The sequence below is a fragment of the Oryctolagus cuniculus genome, chromosome 2, assembly GCF_964237555.1.
Source record: "Oryctolagus cuniculus chromosome 2, mOryCun1.1, whole genome shotgun sequence".
NCBI lineage: Eukaryota > Metazoa > Chordata > Mammalia > Lagomorpha > Leporidae > Oryctolagus > Oryctolagus cuniculus.
The window spans coordinates 55,331,341-55,349,580 of NC_091433.1; the positions used below are offsets into that span (position 1 = coordinate 55,331,341).

At 39.6% G+C, this 18,240-nt stretch overlaps 1 protein-coding gene and 1 long non-coding RNA gene across 2 annotated transcripts in view; one reads left to right on the forward strand and one right to left on the reverse strand.

Moving 5' to 3' along the window:
* Nucleotides 1-18,240, forward strand: part of GALNTL6 (polypeptide N-acetylgalactosaminyltransferase like 6) — a 1,232,148-nt gene that overhangs the window by 1,172,211 nt on the left and 41,697 nt on the right. The gene's annotated exons all lie outside the window — the stretch shown is intronic.
* The window catches only part of LOC127490267 (uncharacterized), a 76,660-nt gene that overhangs the window by 25,963 nt on the left and 32,457 nt on the right, over nucleotides 1-18,240 (reverse strand). Inside the window, exon 3 of the long non-coding RNA XR_011386866.1 lies at nucleotides 6,705-6,825. This is a non-coding gene — a long non-coding RNA (uncharacterized lncRNA). The remainder of the gene's footprint in view (nucleotides 1-6,704; nucleotides 6,826-18,240) is intronic.

Sequence of the window (18,240 nt, forward strand, 5' to 3'; positions counted from 1 at the left end):
AATGCCTGGCTATTTATTTATCTTGAATGTGGCTTCGTCAGTCCCCTTTAAAGAATCCAGCCTGCTCACTGATCCTGATGGCTTGGACAGGACAAAAATTGCTGTTTACTCTCTATAGCCAGAATGATGTGCACATGCACCTATCTCATGTCTGCCAGTCGGTTCCCTGTCCCTGATGTGGGCACCTGGCCCAGGGGAATAGACTCCACATGAGTATATTGCCTGACCTCTACACAGCCAGTTGGTATCCTCCCCAGGGTTTTAACCCTTAGTGACAGAAATGCTAGGCCAGGGAGGGTTGCAAGCAAAGATGGGAGTCAGGGGTAAGAGCAGCTAGCTCACTGCCTCAGTGCCAACTAGGCCCTGATCACATACCAAGGATGAGAGAGAGAGCATGAATTCCCACCAACTCCTATCATCACACAATCAGCATAATATACAAGACAAACTATCTGATATAAAGCTGTGGGGCAAGGTTCCACTCTAGAACAATGTCTCACCTCACAGAATAAAGCATCAGACCATTATACCAGCACAACGTAAGTTTGGTATCATTTTATACCCTTACCATTCATGCTTTTTATAATGCATTTAACCTGAGCATCTTAACCAAATCTGTGCACCAGATCTAATCAGAATAGGGAATCAAATTATTAAAAAGAGGAAGATAATGCTAACTCCTTAAGTACTCAGTTCTCCTAAGCAGTTGGGATTCAATAAAGATAACGAACACATGAGACTTTCCTCCCTTTTTCCTCAGTTACAACAGCACAGGAAAACCTTAATTAAAGAACTAGCACATGACATCAACATATGATCCCAGTACTTAGGACAGTTAAATAAATCATAGTGCAGAGAGTTAGATGATCAGATAATCCTGCTGTCAAGAGCTAATAAAAAAATCATCAATAAAATGTAAACTGCGGAGAAGAAAGGAAACAACCTATCAGGTTGAAAAGAATAATGGATCAATGTTCCTCATTTGCTAGCTTAGGTGGGGAAATCTGTCCATCAGCTGTAGCCAGAGGTATCTCCCACCTCCGTTCCTGATACTTGAGACTGAGTGAGGACAGTAGTGAACAGGAAGAACAATGAGGAGCGCAGATTTTAGTCATACTCTTAACAGGTGGTCAAAGTCAGGATCCAGTCAAGGAGCCTTCAGGCAATACTGAGATGTCCTGGCCAGAAATCTTCAATTACACCAAGATCTTACTCCAGTGTCAAGCATTGGACAAATTTCCATGAAAGGAAACTGAAGCAGTACAAGACCAACATTCCCAGTGCCACAAGACAAAGGAGAATTAGTCAAATCTGCCCCAGAGTGTCTGCCCTCTGAGTCTCTAAGACTGGCAGCCACACTAATAGTTTTTAATTGGCTGACAATCCTAGTGTTTTTAAGAGTGGACTATGATGGAAAATAAAGATCTCCAAAAAAGAAGCAGAGGCAGTCTGTCTTTACTCACCCTTCTGACAATTCCAGAAAAGCCCCCAAGAAATGTTGCTGAAGTCTCTGGTTCTAGTTGCTTGGGTTTGTGTCTCATCCCCAAGAAATGCAGATTTTTCTCCCCTCCAAATTTTTTAAATGTTACTTCTCTTTTAGAATACAATTCTTTTTTTCCACTAGGTTCTTTGTCTCACATCCACAAAGAATGAGAAGTACGGACAAGGAAGACTGTGTAAAGTAGAAATAGTTTACTAAAAGAAGCAGAGAAAGCTCACAGCATCCAGGAGGGGTCCCTGAAGGAAGGAACCCTGAGCGCTGATTGTCTAGGGGAGTTTATAGGCTATAAAGGGGAAGTTATCATGATTGGTCCAGGAGAGGCATTTAGAAGTGATGGTTTTGATTGGTCAACTGGGGGAATGTTAAGTCTCCAATCACGGAAGATCTTACAGAAGCCAGTTGCTTGATTTTCCGCAGGTCCTTCAAAACTCATCTTCATATGGTGGGGATGGACCTGGAGTTTCTCTATCAGTGGTTGTCAAATTTTAGTTTTGGCACATAGATATTCACAATAAAAAACTTTTTAAAAATGCATTGCCTTTGAAAAAGTATGGCAACACAACCACAGGGAGAGGGAAAGCATGGGCATGATTTTAGTGGCATGCTACAGTGCTGGTAGCTACACATTAGCATTTTTTAAAGATTTATTTATTTATGTGAGTGGCAGTGTTAGAGAGAGAGACAGAGATCTCCCATCCACTGGTTCACTCCCCAAACAGCCTCAAGGGCTGGGCTGAGCCAGGCCAAAGCCAGGAGCCTAGAGATTCTTTCAGGTCTCCCTTTTGGGTGCAGGGCCCAAGCACCTGGGCCATCCTCCACTGCTTTACCAGGGGCATTAACAGAGAGCTAAATCAGGAGCAGAGCAGCTGGGAATGGAACTGATGCCCATATTGGATGCTGAAGTTGAAGGCAGTGGCCCAACCCACTGTTCCATGATGCCAGCTGGCACCAGCACTTTAATGTTGCTTGTACTTAGGGGCTAAAATCAATAATATATTGAAAGATATCATCATATTCTATCATGGTTGAGTGGTATAATGCCCAGTAATATAATATTTTACTCATAACCTGTTTTAAGGTTTTATTAGCACTATCTTAAAACCGGTATGGAATAACATGAGGCAGATGGCACCAGTGTCCACCAGAAGCTCGCTCTCTCGCTCGCTCTCTTTCTCTCTCTCTCTCTTTCTCTTTTACACACACACGTGCCCGCACACTTTAAAAGGCCAGAGCACTGGTCATTGGAGAGGGCTTTCTTCTTTCTCACCAGTATATAAAATAACTCCTGGATTTGTACTATGATTAATACAATTTATAAAGTAATTCATGTTTTTCAGAATGCTTTCTGTACTCAGTTTAATCCTCCAAACGTGTTTGAAGAACATGGCCCAATTATTCAGTTACTTAACCAAAGAGCAATTGAGGTCACAGTGGTATTATTAAAAAGAAAAAAAAGAGGGAGAGAGAAAATAGAATCTCATGGAACCATGTTCAGTAGAGATCCCTATCACCACAACCAAAATTGTTTTGTAGTTATTTGAGTTAATCATTAGGAAGTTTAAAATAATAACTTAATTTTCTGGTATAAGAAATAAGCCTACTTAGGGGAAGTTAAGTAGCCAAAGAACTTAAAATCTCAAGGCACAGAAATCACCTAATTGCAAAAGGTAAGTTGGTATCTCAAGCAGGGCTTTTCGAATTCACATCAGCTTATGTCTGCAGGGCTACTCAGCCATGTACGCAGGAAACCTCAGTGCACCTTCAGAGAATACCAATTTTACTTCAAGTTTAGTAGGTAAATAAGATCCTATGAAAATAACATCAATATAAAATGGATGTATTATAGCATAAAATGCTTGCTGTATAATAGTTTTTAAAATAGTTACTTCAATTTGAGATTGTTAACTCCCCAGATACATATTCACTTTCTCAGTTGTCAGCCTAGTCTACATGGAAAGGTTTGAGAGACAGCAGCCTCAGGAAAAGGCTGGATGCATAGAACTGACTTTTCCTCTTTGAAGACCTAGAAACTTACTCTTTTCTAGGCCTTATCATGATCAGACTTCAAGAGACTGATTTTTCCTACAGTCGGTACCAAAATAATCCATTATTAACTGACAATGAAAGCTGTAACTGTCACAAAACTCAGAATTCCACATGAGAATACAATCAGTGCATTTGGTGCCATACAAGGAGATGCAGGCATCAGATGTCTATTGGAAATCTGTTTATTGGTGTTGCATGAGAAATCACTGTCAGTGAGAATAGAAAAACATGAAATCCATATCATTCTTCCCTTGTGAGCAGATACGTAGGAGTCAAATAGTTGTTTGATAAACACGGAATCAGAAAAAAAGATGAAGAGAGTCTAATGGGATCAGAGATGCCAGCAGGTTTGGCTTTCCAAAATGAACAGCACTTGAAGTCTGTTGGCTACAACCATCCTAGTGAGACCTCTGCCATTGATGCTGGGAATATTTGCAGGTGCTGGGTACTATGTGCAGCATTTGAATGGCAATGCCAATAATTACTTCTCATCACCTTTATCTGCCCTTCCATTCCTGAACAACTCCTCATCAACACATTTTTCTTCTCTAAGCCAAGCCATTGTGTAGATTATTGTGGAGTTTTGCTGTGCATCCTGTCTCCTTCAGTTGACCTTACACAACTACTATCTCTGACCTATCCAGTGTTGTTTTTATTCATATTTTTCACTCAGCAAACATTAGTGGACCAGGAACTCTACTAATCACAAAGATTGAATGATGATTACTTCAGACAGTATTTGCTCTCTTGTAGTGTAAAACCTAGTGAGTTCTCATGAAGGCAATTTGCCTTCATCATTTTGAGGGACAGATACCTCACTCGAAGGATATCGACTAAATCCTACAGGTTTTTTTTAAATCCACACAGTTTCTTCTTTTTTAAAAAATATTTATTTATTTATTTATTTGAAAGTCAGAGTTACACAAAGAGAGGAAAGGCAGAGAGAGAGAAAGAGGTCTTCCATCCACTGGTTCACTCCCCAATTGGCTACAACGGCCAGAGCTGCACTGATCCAAAGCCAGGATCCAGGAGCTTCTTCTGGGTCTCCCACATGGGTGCAGGGGCCCAAGGACTTGGGCCATCTTCTGCTGCTGTCCCAAGCCATAGCAGAGAGCTGGTTTGGAAGTGGAGCAGCCGGGTCTTGAGCCAGCACTCATATGGGATGCCACACTTCAGGCCGGGGCATTAACCTGCTGTGCCACACGCCAGCCCCAACCCTATAGTTCTTAAAGTCACCTTCAGTGTGAATGCACAGTGACTCTTCAGGAGACCACGTCTTCACACTACAACAAGGCAGACCAACACAGAATGGGAATGTATTGTTCAGGAGTTTCAGCCTGTTCACACTTGAGAAAAAGAAAATACACAATCATTGACTATATTAACAAGTTAACTGATAAAAGTGCCTTAAAATGAGCAAATAAAATGCAGCAGTTCAGCAACTGCCAAATTAAAATCTGAGGTAATTAACTAAATGCTAAATATCTATTAGCTTTCCTCATTTATTTATTCTAAAAACACAAATTGAGCTCAGTCTGTCACATGTAAGACATAGTAAACAATGAGGTGTCCATTACAAAGATAAACAGGAAATGATTATTGTCCCCAGTTATACTGAATTCTCAGATTCCTCTGTTGTTCAGATTCCAGCTATAATATTTACTGGATAAATTAGAATCAGTCTAGCTAATTTTTCCCAGTTTCCTCAGCAGTAAAATGAGAATTATAATCCCTATATCACAGAGTGTGTTGAAGATCATAATAGTTCGTGTAAAGCTCCTACCTCAGTGTCTGTCACATAACAAGTAACCACAAGGAGTCACCAGCTAGTACAGACAGCGATGGTGATACTAATGATGACAATGGTAGTGTTATTAATAATATGCACATCCAAATTAGTGACAAACAGTAACTGGAGTGCTGGGTTTTTTAATAGCCTCTGACCATCTCAAAGCCAAATTAACTCATGTATGATATAGTTATTGATAATGAAAATTCAAAACACTCCATATCTCAAAGAGAAATTAGATTGAATTTCATCCCATGCCAAATTGAAAGTAAGCATATATTCTCTCCCAAAGAAAACTGCTTTTCTCTCCTCTAAGAGACACAGTTTTCCAGAAAAAAAATTTTGTGGATAGAAGTTGCAACTTTGAAAAAACAAAGGAAGCTTAAAATGGAAAAATAATCTTTTACCAATAGTGTCAGATTCAACCCTGACAGCCTGAGTGTGGTGAAGGGTTCAAGTTCATACATAATCTACTTTTCAGTTAAATTGAGCAGAGCTATACAAGAGTCCCCCATTTTTCAAATACTCTTCCCTCTCCCTCTTCGTCCTTCCTCTTCCTCTCTCTCTCTCTCTTACTCTCTCTCTTTCTCTCTCTCCCCTCCTTTTTCCCCTCCCTCCATCACTTTCTCCCTGCCTCACCCAGCCTCCCCTTCTCTTTTTTGTAGATTTTAAGACAGACTAACTTCACATCTTCCATCTCATCCAGACATTCCCCTGTCCCTGGGAACACTTTGAACTACCTTGCTGGGTTATAGAACACTAATGATGAAGTTGGAAAGCTTGGCTATTGTGGGGAGCAACCGAGACTAGACTAATTTACTGGAACTGCTAAGATTAATTCTATGCATCTGATCTCCCACAATATGGTGCTGAGAGAGAGTAAACAACTTCCACACAGCTGCCTCACCAATTCGACTAACAAGCTGCAGGAGTTGATCCTGCCCCTGATTGGAGGAGAGCAGCGTGCTCAGCGTGTGGGGAGAGAATGCCAGCAGAGTTGGGATTGGTGGAAGAGGACTATAAAGGAGGAGAGAGACAGCATGCACCAGGAACATCTGAGCATCTCCTGAGAAACCCCTGAGAGAGCCGGCCAGCGGTGTGCCGCTCCTCCATGGAAGCGGGGAAAGCGGCGGGGGTGCCGCCCCTCTGCAGAGGCAGGGGTTCCGGCAGCAAACCGTGGAAGGGCCAGGGAAAAAGAACAGCGCAGGATCCGGTGCCATTCCTCCGCGAGTAGGGGAGTGACAGGCTATAACCATTTGAACTGTATATTGAGAAAGCAATCTTGGTTGGCTTCTAAAGAAGATTGAAAGGAAATTAATCTCAGATAAAGCAAGGTTAGACAAGAAAAATTTTTCAAAAAATGCTTACCACTTTATGTTGCAGCCCAGAGTGATCTCACCCTTCTGGGAGTTTCCAGACAGTTTCTCTGCTAGCACAGTTTATCATTATCACAGAATAACAGATAATAGTATTTCTTGTCACTTTTTTCCTAATATGGAAAATATGGAAAAGACACATCACTAGTGTGAGACATGCTCAATTCAGAATACACTTAGAAAAGTGTATTTACTCAGAGGCCATATTGAATACAATTTTCCTACTCTAATTTTCACACCAAAACCAGGGAATTACTTCCTGGCTTCTATGAGCTGCCCTTCCCTGCCCCACCCCCAGACCCTATACCTTGGCTTCTTCTATCATAGATTTACAGAAAGCAAAATCAGCTGTTTCAGTCACCACTAAATAAACACTGCATGATAGTTTTGTATTGTATAAAGCAAATATATAGCATAAAATTTGCTATTTTAGCCAGTGGCATACTAGTTAAGTGGCAGTGGATACATTCACACTGCTGTGCATCCATCACTACTATTCATGTACAGAATGCTGTCATCATCCCAAATTGAAATTCCCTAGCCATCTTTATTAGTGCACTCAGGCTGCCATAGCAAAATGCTATAACTTGCGTGGCTTAAACAGCAAAAACTTAACTTTCGCCCAGTTCTGGAGGCTGGAAGTGAGATCAGAATACCAACATGATCAGGTTCTAATGAGAACTTTCTTCCTGGCTTACAAGTAGTAACCTTCTCACTGTGTGCTCATAAGATTTTGTGTATGTGTGTGTAAGAGAGAGAGACAGAGACAGAGGCAGAGAAAATATCTCCCCCTCACTTATTATAAGGTCACCAATTCTGTCAGGTTAGGACCTTACCCTTATGGCCTCTTTTAGCTTTAATGAGCATTAAGGCTCTAACATAAACATGGGGGGAGGGTGCAACACAATTCAGTTCATTTCACCAGTAAGCAGTAACTTGCCATTTCCCTTTCCCCCAGTCCCTGGTAACCTCTATTTTACTTTTGTTTATATTAATTTGACTGTTCAGGTACCTCACGTAAGTAGAATCGTATGTTTTCTTTTGTAGATGACTTGTTTCACTAAGCATAATATCTTCACGTTTCAGCTGTATTTAGTGTGTATCGGAACTTCATTTTTTTTGAGATTTAATAACATTCCATTATATTTATATATCACATTGTTTATCAATTCATTTGTCAGTGATCATTTGAATTGCTCCAAGCTTTGGCTATGGTGAATACCTCAGTCCCTGTAGTCAATACTTTATATATATATGCCCAGAAATCAAATTGCTGCATTGTGTGGTAATTCTATGTATAACATTTTGAGGAACCACCATACTGTTACTTGCAGTAGCTATACCATTTTACATTCTCAACAACAGTTCACAAAGTTTCTAATTTCTTCAAATACTAACCAATACTTATTCTTTTCTCCTTATTTTTTTTTACATTTATTTATTTAATTAGTTTCAGATTACTTGAAAGGCAAAGTGAGAGAGAGAGTGAAAGAGAGGGAGAGAAGGAGAGATATCTTCAATCCACTAGTTCACTCACCAAATATTTGCAATAGTCAGGGCTAGGCCAGGTTCCAGCCAGGATCCTGGAACTCTATCCTGGTCTCCCACAAGAGTGGCAGGGGCCTAAGCACTTACGCCATCATGTGATGCCTCCTGGGATGCATTAGCAGGAAGCTGGGTCAGAAGTGAAGTAGCTAGGACTTAACTGGCACTCCAATATGGGCACCAGTGTTGAAAACTGTGGCTTAACTCATTGAGCCACAATGCCCATTCCTGTTTTCTGTTTTTGTTTTAGTCATCTTAGTGGATATGAAGTGTTATCTCATTGTGTTTTTAATTTGCATCCTCCATAGTTAATGATGTTAGACATCTTTTCATGTGCTTATTGGCCATTTGTATCTTCTCTGAAGAATGTCTATTCCAAGTCTTTTGCCCATTTGAATAGGATTCTTTTTTGTTGTTTCTAGGTTTTAGGATTTCTTTAAATATTATGGGTGTTAGCCCCTTATCAGATATGTAATTTGCAAGTATTTTCACCTATTTGGTGGGTTGTGTTTTTACCCTGATAGTGACCCCTGATGTCCAAAGTTTTTAATTTGGGTTAAATCTAATTTATAAATTTTTTGTTATCTGTTTTTTATCGGTGTCATTTCCAAGAAAACTTTGATAATTCCAATTTAATGAAACATTTTATGTATGTTTATAATAAGAATTTATAGTTTCATATCTTATGTTTAGGCTTTTTACTCATTTTGAGTTAATTTTTGTATAGAGTGTAAGATAAGATTCCAACTTCACTGTTTCATATGTGGATAACCAGTTTTTTCAGTGTTATTTGTTGAAAAGATATATTTTTTTCTCCCACAGAATAGTCTTGGCATTGTTGTCAAAAATAATTTGATCATATATGAGAGTGTTTATTGCTGGCTCACTAGTCTATCTCATTGGTTTATTTATCTGTAGTAACGTATCACACAGTAGCACTGCAGTAAGCTTTGAAGTCAGGAAGTGTGAGCCCTCCAATTTTGTTCTTTTTTAAGATTGTTTGTCCATTCTAAATCCCTTGAAATTCCATACGAATTTTAGGATGGATTTTTCTATTTCTGAAGAAAAAAAATCACTGATATTTTCATATAAACTGCATTGACCCCATAGATCACTTTGGGTAGAATTGCCATCTTAACAATGTTATCTTTCATTATTATTCTATTTATTTCTTCCTTAATTTTTTATATTCTATATCTTCCTTAATTTCTTCTAGCATATATAATATTTTAAACAGTTTTCCACAAGCTCAGAGACCACTGTCCAGGCACATCCCAAATGGCAGTGCATTAGGCTCCCCAAGCTCTTGGATCTCTCCCTCCTCTGTTTCCAAGACACTATCAACCTGGGGCATCTTGCATCAAAGTAGAGCCGAAGAGGGAAACTCTTGGGATGACATTTGGCTCCACTGTCTCTGGCCCCAGCTTTTTGTATCTAAGCATAAGTCTATTTGAGTTCCTTTAGAATGGGCCTCCCATCCAGCAATTCGTCAGCAAATGATACAACTGTACCTGTGACTGAGAGTCAGAAAAGACACCAAAGTCTACCATTAATGAGTGTGGGGTTCCCACAGACTCCTATTTTTTAAGATTTATTTATTTATTTATTTATTTGAAAGGCAGAGTTACAGAGAGGCAGAGGTAGAGAGAGAGATAATAGAAAGAGAGTCTTCTATCCGCAGTTTCACTGATCTGAAGCCAGGAGCCAGGAGCCTCTTCCAGGTCTCCTGTGTGGGTACAGGGGCCCAAGGACTTGGGCCATCTTCTACTGCTTTCCCAGGCTATAGCAGAGAGCTGGATCGGAAGTGAAGCAGCCGGGTCTTGAACCAGCGCCCATATGGCATGCCAGCACTGCAGGCAGCGCTTTACCTGCTATGCCACAGTGCCGACCTTCCACAAACTCTTAAGTTCCCAACACAAGAGTTGGAATCTTATGTCTACCATCGGCTATAAGCTGTCTACACATTGTCTAGCAAATTGAATGTTGCCTCTCAAAAAGTTAGATCCATTTTCTAATTTCCAGAATCTGGGAATGTGATTCTGTTTGGAAGAAGAGACTTTCAGATGGAATTAAATTAGAGAGATCAAGATGAGCTCATCTTGGATTATCTAAGTGAGCCCTACTTCTTATGATAAGAGTCTTTGTAAAAGACACTCAAACAAGAGACAAATAGAGTAGAAGAGAAGTTCATCTGAATATAAAGGCAGATATCAGAGTGAATAGCCACAAGCCAAGGAATACTGACAGCCATCAAAAGTTTGCTGAGACAAGAAACTAAATCCCCTCCCTAGAGCCTCTGGAAGAATCACAGCTCTACCAACACCTTAATTTCCAACTTCTGGCCTCCAAAACTATGAGAGAATAAATTTCCAATTCACAAGACTGTGATAATTTGTTATAGCTGACACAAGAAACTAAGGCTGTTTCCTCATTGTAACATATAAGTACCTACCTCATATAATTAAATAATTCATGATCAGCAATTAGCATAGGACCTACCACAGCAAGGTCTCAAAAAAAAAATGTTGGCTAATATCATTTCCTGGCATTGAAACACTGATTAGCATTGCAAATGGATGGAGGAAGTAACATATTATTTAATCATATAAGAGACAAAGGTTCAGAGAGAAGAATTGTTTTTTCATGAGACACTTTCTAGTTATTGTGTTCTGTATTAAAGCAAAACTACAGTCATTTTTTTTTAATTTACTGAGGCCCATATGGTATATTCCAAAAAGCAAATGCCATGTCCCCAAGGGTTCATGCTTTAGGGGGTGAGGAGCTAGCTATACAAAGGGGCTTCAAAGTTTCTAAAGGGACAGGTGTGTGGTGTACCACCTAGGACATCACTTGGGACACCAGCATCCCATATCAGAGTGTCTGTGCTCCAGTCCTGGCTCCATTCTCAATTCTGTGGTCCCATTGATGCAGAAACTAGGAGACAGCACGTGATGGTTCATATTCTTAGGTCCCTGGATGGAATCCCAAGCTCCTGGCTTCAGTGTAGCCTAGCTTCAGCTGTTACAGGCATTTGGGGAGTGAGCCAGTAAATGGGAGTCCTCTCTCTCTCCTTTTCAAATAAATGAATTTTAAAGAATTTTTAAGTTCATGGAAAATTATTATCCTTTAATTCCATTTGCACTGAACTTTTGAATCCCCCTCATATACACAAGAAATACATGAAAGAATCTTTATAACCCCACAGTAAGGAAAATAATAATAGTTTGTATGCCAGATGTGGTATGTGTATCTGTAAATGTACATTTTTATGGAGAGTTCGTCGTTTTCATCAGATTCTCAGAAGCTGTGACCCAAAAAAATTAAAAAATCACTTTCATAAAATGATACTAACAGCCTTGAATGAGAAGATTAAGGTCAGGTTCCAAAAATAAAATAGGCAATACAACATTTAACCAGAGGGCCACCTGCGGCTCAAAGAGTCACTGCTGGAGCTTTCTCATGACCCAACTCCAACAGTAAGAGGAGAGGAGACAGGATTTGGGAAGGGATTTGAGAGATGAATGAACAGCAGGTGGCTTTGACATACTGGCAATCTCCTGAATCTCCTGAATAGGTTTGCAACATGTGTAGTAACAGAAAATGAATATTAAATACAACCAACAAAAAGTTCTAGCAAATTCCTTTTAAATCATTTGAAAATATGAATGCTACAAAATGGAAATGATATGACTTCGTAAGCTATGGCCCACAGAGAAACATTGCAGGGAAGTAGTTATACCTTGAAATATTTTACAAACATTACATTACTGTTTTGTATCCCAAATGCAATTTTATATTTCTATGCTTTTCCCCTGAAAGACCCAACTTAGCTCTTGTAATATGCTGAGTATGTTTAACAATGATGAAATTTACATTAGAAGATTCATACTGAATTATTTTACCTGAAAATAAATACAGTTATCTGGCTGTCTTTACAAGACTGGCTTTTAAACTCAAGAATGGGTTCTAGATGATCCACTTCACTAGAGATTGAAAAGTCCACAGACTGTCATTTGTCTCAGAGACTTTGCTGTCATTCTTCCCAGGGTCAAAGGGCCATATCCTTCTCAGAATCAGTCTTAGAATTTTGATTACGGATCTTCATGAACTAATTGTTCTAAATATTACACAAGACCTTAACAATTATTAAAACAAGATTTTTAAATTGCCCACATTTCATCTGACCTGACTTTAAAGGAATTATTTTTTCTAGACACTGTGTTATGTGAGTAGTTTTCTATATACTAAAATTGCTCTATCTTCAAAGCCTCTGGCTAATGCCCTTGGCTTTGAGGGTAATGTTGGAAGTAGCTTTTCATATTATAATAGAACTGAAGCCAATCTCAGGTTTATTGGCAATCCATATTTGAATCCAAGCATTGGGAGATGTGTTTGTATTCATCGAACAGCACGGCAGGAAAAAAAAAGTGACAGGAATATTAAATGTGAAAACAATCATCAAAAGAACAGGTGCTTGCCCAGCACAATGTGGTTCGGTCTGAGCTGAGAGCTTCCTGCCATTTTCTGAGTGGTGGTGCCCAGTTATTTCCAGTTTGCCAGTCCCTTTGGGATTCCCTCCCCCACCCCCCAAACTGGATGTTAAAATGGTCCACACAGCCTCTGTGGTGCAAAAGCCAGCTTCTCCTACAGCCTGCATTTGCTTTTAAAACAACATTCCGTCCTTTTAAACCTGTTGACACAGGATCAATTAGTGTTATTAGTAGCATGAGAAGTGCTCTTCTTATAGATTTCTTCTCACAGAATACCACGAAACTCAGATTAATTCCTGACTTAAAATGCCTTTCCTAATTTTCAGATATCCTTTGGATGTGTATTTCTGTAGATATTCTTGAACTCTCGCTGTAAAATCTTCCATTAGATTTCATTTTCCCACTTTCTATACATTTTGAACTTGCTTATCTGACTTTTCTAAGTTTCAGGGAAGAAAAGAAGGACTCCAGTGATTCTGTTCATCTCCTAAACTACCACTTACAACTTTTTTTTGTAAAATCCTGCTTTTCATGTTTCCAACATGCAAGGTGGTCTGTCTCATAAAACAGGTGTGCATAATTCACCTGAGCTTTCTAAAATCCCTGCTCAGCCAAGCCAGCTGGTGGTTACTCCCCCCCAGACCATGCCTCTGTTCCCACAGTGAAAGCACAAATAATATGATACTTCCTTCTAGAACTTTATGAAATTCCAACAACTATTTAGGGAAAAATGTCAACTACAAAGAAAGAATTCAGTTTCTGAGTTATCAAATTTTCATTTGATTCAAAATGTTTCAAATCATCTGCTTTATGAAGGGCAAATCCAAAGTGGCAAAGATTTCTAATTTTCAAGGCTAAAGGAGAGGGTAGGAATGAACTTCCATTCAAGAAGAAACAAGTACAGTGGGATACATCAAGCTGTTGAACATAAAGGAGTTACTTTCCAGCGAACTGCATTTTGGCCAGGACAAAGTCATCATTATTTGCCCATTTTCTAACTTTTCCTTTCAGAAAACGGATTTTTTAAAAATCCAGGTTCAAAATCTAGACTCTCATGCAAAGTTAAGGAAATGATTCCTCTTCTTAGTCACCTATGAAGCCTTTTTCTCATACCACCACAGCCTCCCCCAGAGGCACAGCCATCATGGGTAAACAGACACTCCCATTCAGTCTTGGACCTCAATGACTTGACCCCATCCCTTGGAAGCTCCCTAGTGTTGACTTCTAGCTCTGCTTCAGCTTCTCCATCTAGATCAGTCCAATTTGTGACTAAGGTCACTTCTTTTCTAAATGCAAGATTCCATAACCTAGTTTAATCTCCTTTGAGCTTGCTGTGGTTTGAATATGATTTTCCCCACCAAACCTCAAGCTGATACATGATCCCCAGTATGGCAGTGTTGGGGTCTAGGGCCTGGTAGAAAGTATTTAGGTCATGAAGCAGGATCTTCGAAGATGGATTGGTGCTTCTCTCCTGGCATTGAGTTTGCTATCATAGAGTTTGGCTCCCTTTGCTTCTCTTTTGCTTGCAATGGCTTGCAACTCTGCTTTTCACCATGAGTTGAAGCAGCACAAGGCCCTCCCAAGAAGCTGAGAACACATCAGAATTATGCAATTGGGCTTCTCAAACTTCAGAACCATGAACCCTAACCTCTAGTCTTGCAGATTCTTTTATATTGACAGAAAACAAACTAAGATAGAGCTTAATAAAGCACTTGCCAAAGATTTACCAAGCAAAATGGCATTTTTCTGATATAAAGAGCACAGATGTAGGCATCAGAGACATGAGTGCAGATCCTGCCTCTCATTTGTTGGTTGTCTAATCTTGGACGAACCACTTATTTTTTCAGACCTCAATTGCAAATGTGAATGAATGCATAGTATGGTGGAGGTACAAATTAGGAAGTGAAATGAAAATTGTAAAACTATCTAGTTTAATATGAAACAGGTACTCTAATTCTCTTCCTTCTGTCAGAGAAGAATTGCTTATCTTAACCACAAAAAGAAATAGCTCATTTATACAAATTTTCCTCTTCATGTATTTGTGAAGAACAAATTGTCTTTGGCAAATGGCTCCACTTAAAAGTACCTATTTTGATGCTGTACATGTTTCACAAGTAATATTCACAATACTTAACTTCAAGTGATAGGACATGGTTTTAGAAAACAACTATTTGGAGCAGAACACATATAAATCAGGAGGCCCTCTGGTAATATTTCAACAATGGGCTCATCTTTCTCTTACATAATGTAAGCCAGTCCTCTGAAATGAATAGCTCTAGTAAGTCCCAGGGCAAGAGAGAGATGCCAAAGCAATTACATTTATGGTACATTCAGAAGAGGAAAATGTGCACAGGATAGGAAGAAAATCTCTGTAGGCATAATTTTGAGGAAAAGCACTAGTTGGTCTCTGCCAGCAGCCATGGGATGCCACTGGCATGGAGCAATTAGAGAGAGAATGGAACTGTTCGAGCAAAAATAGCATGATGACCCTGAGGCAAAACCTTAAAGACTAAAAGTCATATAAGGGTAATAGCATTTTTAGTGCTGCGTATTTATATACTGTTCTTAATTTCTAAAAGCACTCCATAATTTATTTGTGTCTCAAACGAATTATGTCAAGATTTATATCCCTCAATATTTGTAGAGGATTAGTTCCAGGAATACACCCCTCACCACCCCACAGATGCCAAAATCCATGGATGCTTAAGTCCCTCATATAAAATAGCATAGAATTTGCATATATCTTAGACACATACATTACTTATAATAGATAATGTAAGTGCTATATAAATAGTTGTTATATTGCTTTGTTTAGAGAATAATGACAAGGGAAAAAAGTCTGTACCTGCTCAGGACAGATGAAATTCTTTTTCAATGATTTTTTTTTATTTATTTAGAAAGATTTATAGAGATAGGAGGAGATAGAGAGAGATAGCTTCTGTCCTTTGGTTCACTCCACAGATGACCACAATGGCCAGCTCTGGGCCAGGCCAAAGCCAAGAGCCAGGAGCTTCATCCATGTCTCCCATGTAGGTGGCAAGGGCCCAAACACTTGAGACATCTTCTGCTGCTTTTCCCAGACCATTAGCTGGGAGCTGGATTAGAAGTGGAGCAACTGGGACACGAACCAGCATCCATATTGGATGTCAGCATCACAGGCAGTGGCTTTACCCCCTACACCACAACACCAGCCCCTGAAATTTATTTTTTACCAAATATTTTTTCAATCTGGGATTGGTTGAATCCAAGCACATAAAACTCACAGAAATGCAGAATCAACTCTAATTCTTAATCTATCAATCACATCATTTTTGCTTGAAGAGATATATTCTATATATCTATCTAATTGATCATTTTTAAAAATAAGCCAATTTTTAGCAAATTTTTTATTCAAGAGATAGGGAGACAGAGACAGAGACAGACGGCTCTCATTCACTGGTTCACTCCTCAAGTGCGTGTAGCACCCAAAGCTGGGCAAGACCGAAGCTAAAAGCCAGGAACTTGATTCATGTTCACACACAGATTACAGAAACCCAACCACTTGCTGCCTCCCAGAGTCTACATTGACAGAAAAGTGGAATGGGTAGTCAGAGCTGGGAACTGAATCCAGATACTCTGATGTAATACACAGGCATCTTAACTGGATCTTAACCATCAAGCCAAACATCTGCCTCTGGTGTTTCTTTCTTTTTTTTTTTTTTTTTTTTTTTTTGACAGGCAGAGTGGACAGTGAGAGAGAGACAGAGAGAAAGGTCTTCCTTTTACCGTTGGTTCACCCTCAAAGTGGCCGCTACAGCTGGTGTGTTGCAGCCAGCGTACTGCGCCAATCCAAAGCCAGGAGCCAGGTGCTTCTCCTGGTTTCCCATGGGGTGCAGGGCCCAAGCACTTGGGCCATCCTCCACTGCCTTCTCGGGCCACAGCAGAGAGCTGGACTGGAAGAGGAGCAACCGGGACAGAATCCAGCGCTCCAACCAGGACTAGAACCCGGTGTGCCAGCGCCAAAGGTGGAGGATTAGCCTATTGAGCCGCGGCGCCGGCCATGTTTTTTTTTTTTTTAATTCTATTTTCCCTGTATCACTATCCAGCTTTTTGAAAGAGAAGCTTCCATTTATTGACTTGCCTCTAAGTTTTCTTCAGTCTACTTGTAATTTTCTGCCTACACTGCAGAAACTATCCTTTGATTAGTTACCAGTGACTTTCTGTCAAATCCAACCACCTCTTCCCTCCTCCCACTTGATCATTCTATGGAATTTGACAGTGTCCCTTCACACACTTCTTGAAACTCATTTCCCTATCTTCTTTCTGATTCTCTTATTTTCTCTTTCTTTTCATAGCTACTCTTTCTTTACCCACTTCCAAAGAAAAGGCATTCTCCGGATGTTCCAACCACAGTCTTCTCACCCTGCTTCACATTCTTTGCTACAGTGAAATCATACAGTTCTGTTATTTTAATAATTGCTTACATGTAGTTGCATCAGTTGGAGTTCAGTCAGGAGACTGAAATCACATTCATAATTTGAACATGTAAATTCTGATATTTTATGACATCAGCATATAAAAGAGTTATCTGTTTATAACAGTTCAATTCACAATAGTTAAAATACAGACTCAAACCAAATATGTATCAACTTATGATTGGATAAAGAAAATGTGGTATCTATACATGGTGGAATACTACAAAACCATAAAAAAAATCCTGGAGCCGGTGCCATGGCTCACTTCGTTAATTCTCCACCTGCGGCACTGGCATCCCATATGGGCACCAGGTTCTAGTCCCTGTTGCTTCTCTTCCAGTCCAGCTTTCTTCTGTGGCCCAGGGGGCAGTGGAGGATGGCTCAGGTGCTTGGGGGCCCCTGCACCAACGTGGGAGACCAGGAGGAAGCACCTGGCTCCTGGCTTCGGATCAGCGTAGCGCCGGCTGTGGCGGCCATTTGGGGAGTGAACCAACAGAAGGAAGACCTTTCTCTCTGCCCTGTCTCTCTGTCTATAACTCTACTTGTCAAATAAATAAATAAATAGAAAGAAATCCTGTCTTCTGCAACAAAATGTTTGCAATTGGAGACTATTATGCTTAGTGAAGTAAACCAGTCCCAAAGAGAAATGTGATACTTTTTATCTGATTTGTGATAACTAATATACAAAGTACAAAAATTGTAATGTATATGAGTGAAATTGACATCTTGAGATTTGATTATTTTTATAGCCCTTGTCTATACTTCTGAGGAACAGTGATCTATCTAGTTAATATTTGTTGAATTCTTTATGTAGTGGATGAGTAATCTTGTTATTATAAAGTAAATTGAAAGTATATCATTGCAAAAATTAAAAAATAAGTAAGAAAGGAAAGGGTAGGGAGAGCAGGAGGAAGGGAGTGTGGGCAGTATCACTATGTTCTTAAAACTGTATATATGAAATCTTTTCCCTTTATATAAATAAATTAAAATAACAATATAAAATTGTTAGCTAATAAAAGGGGTAAAAGAAGACTCAAGA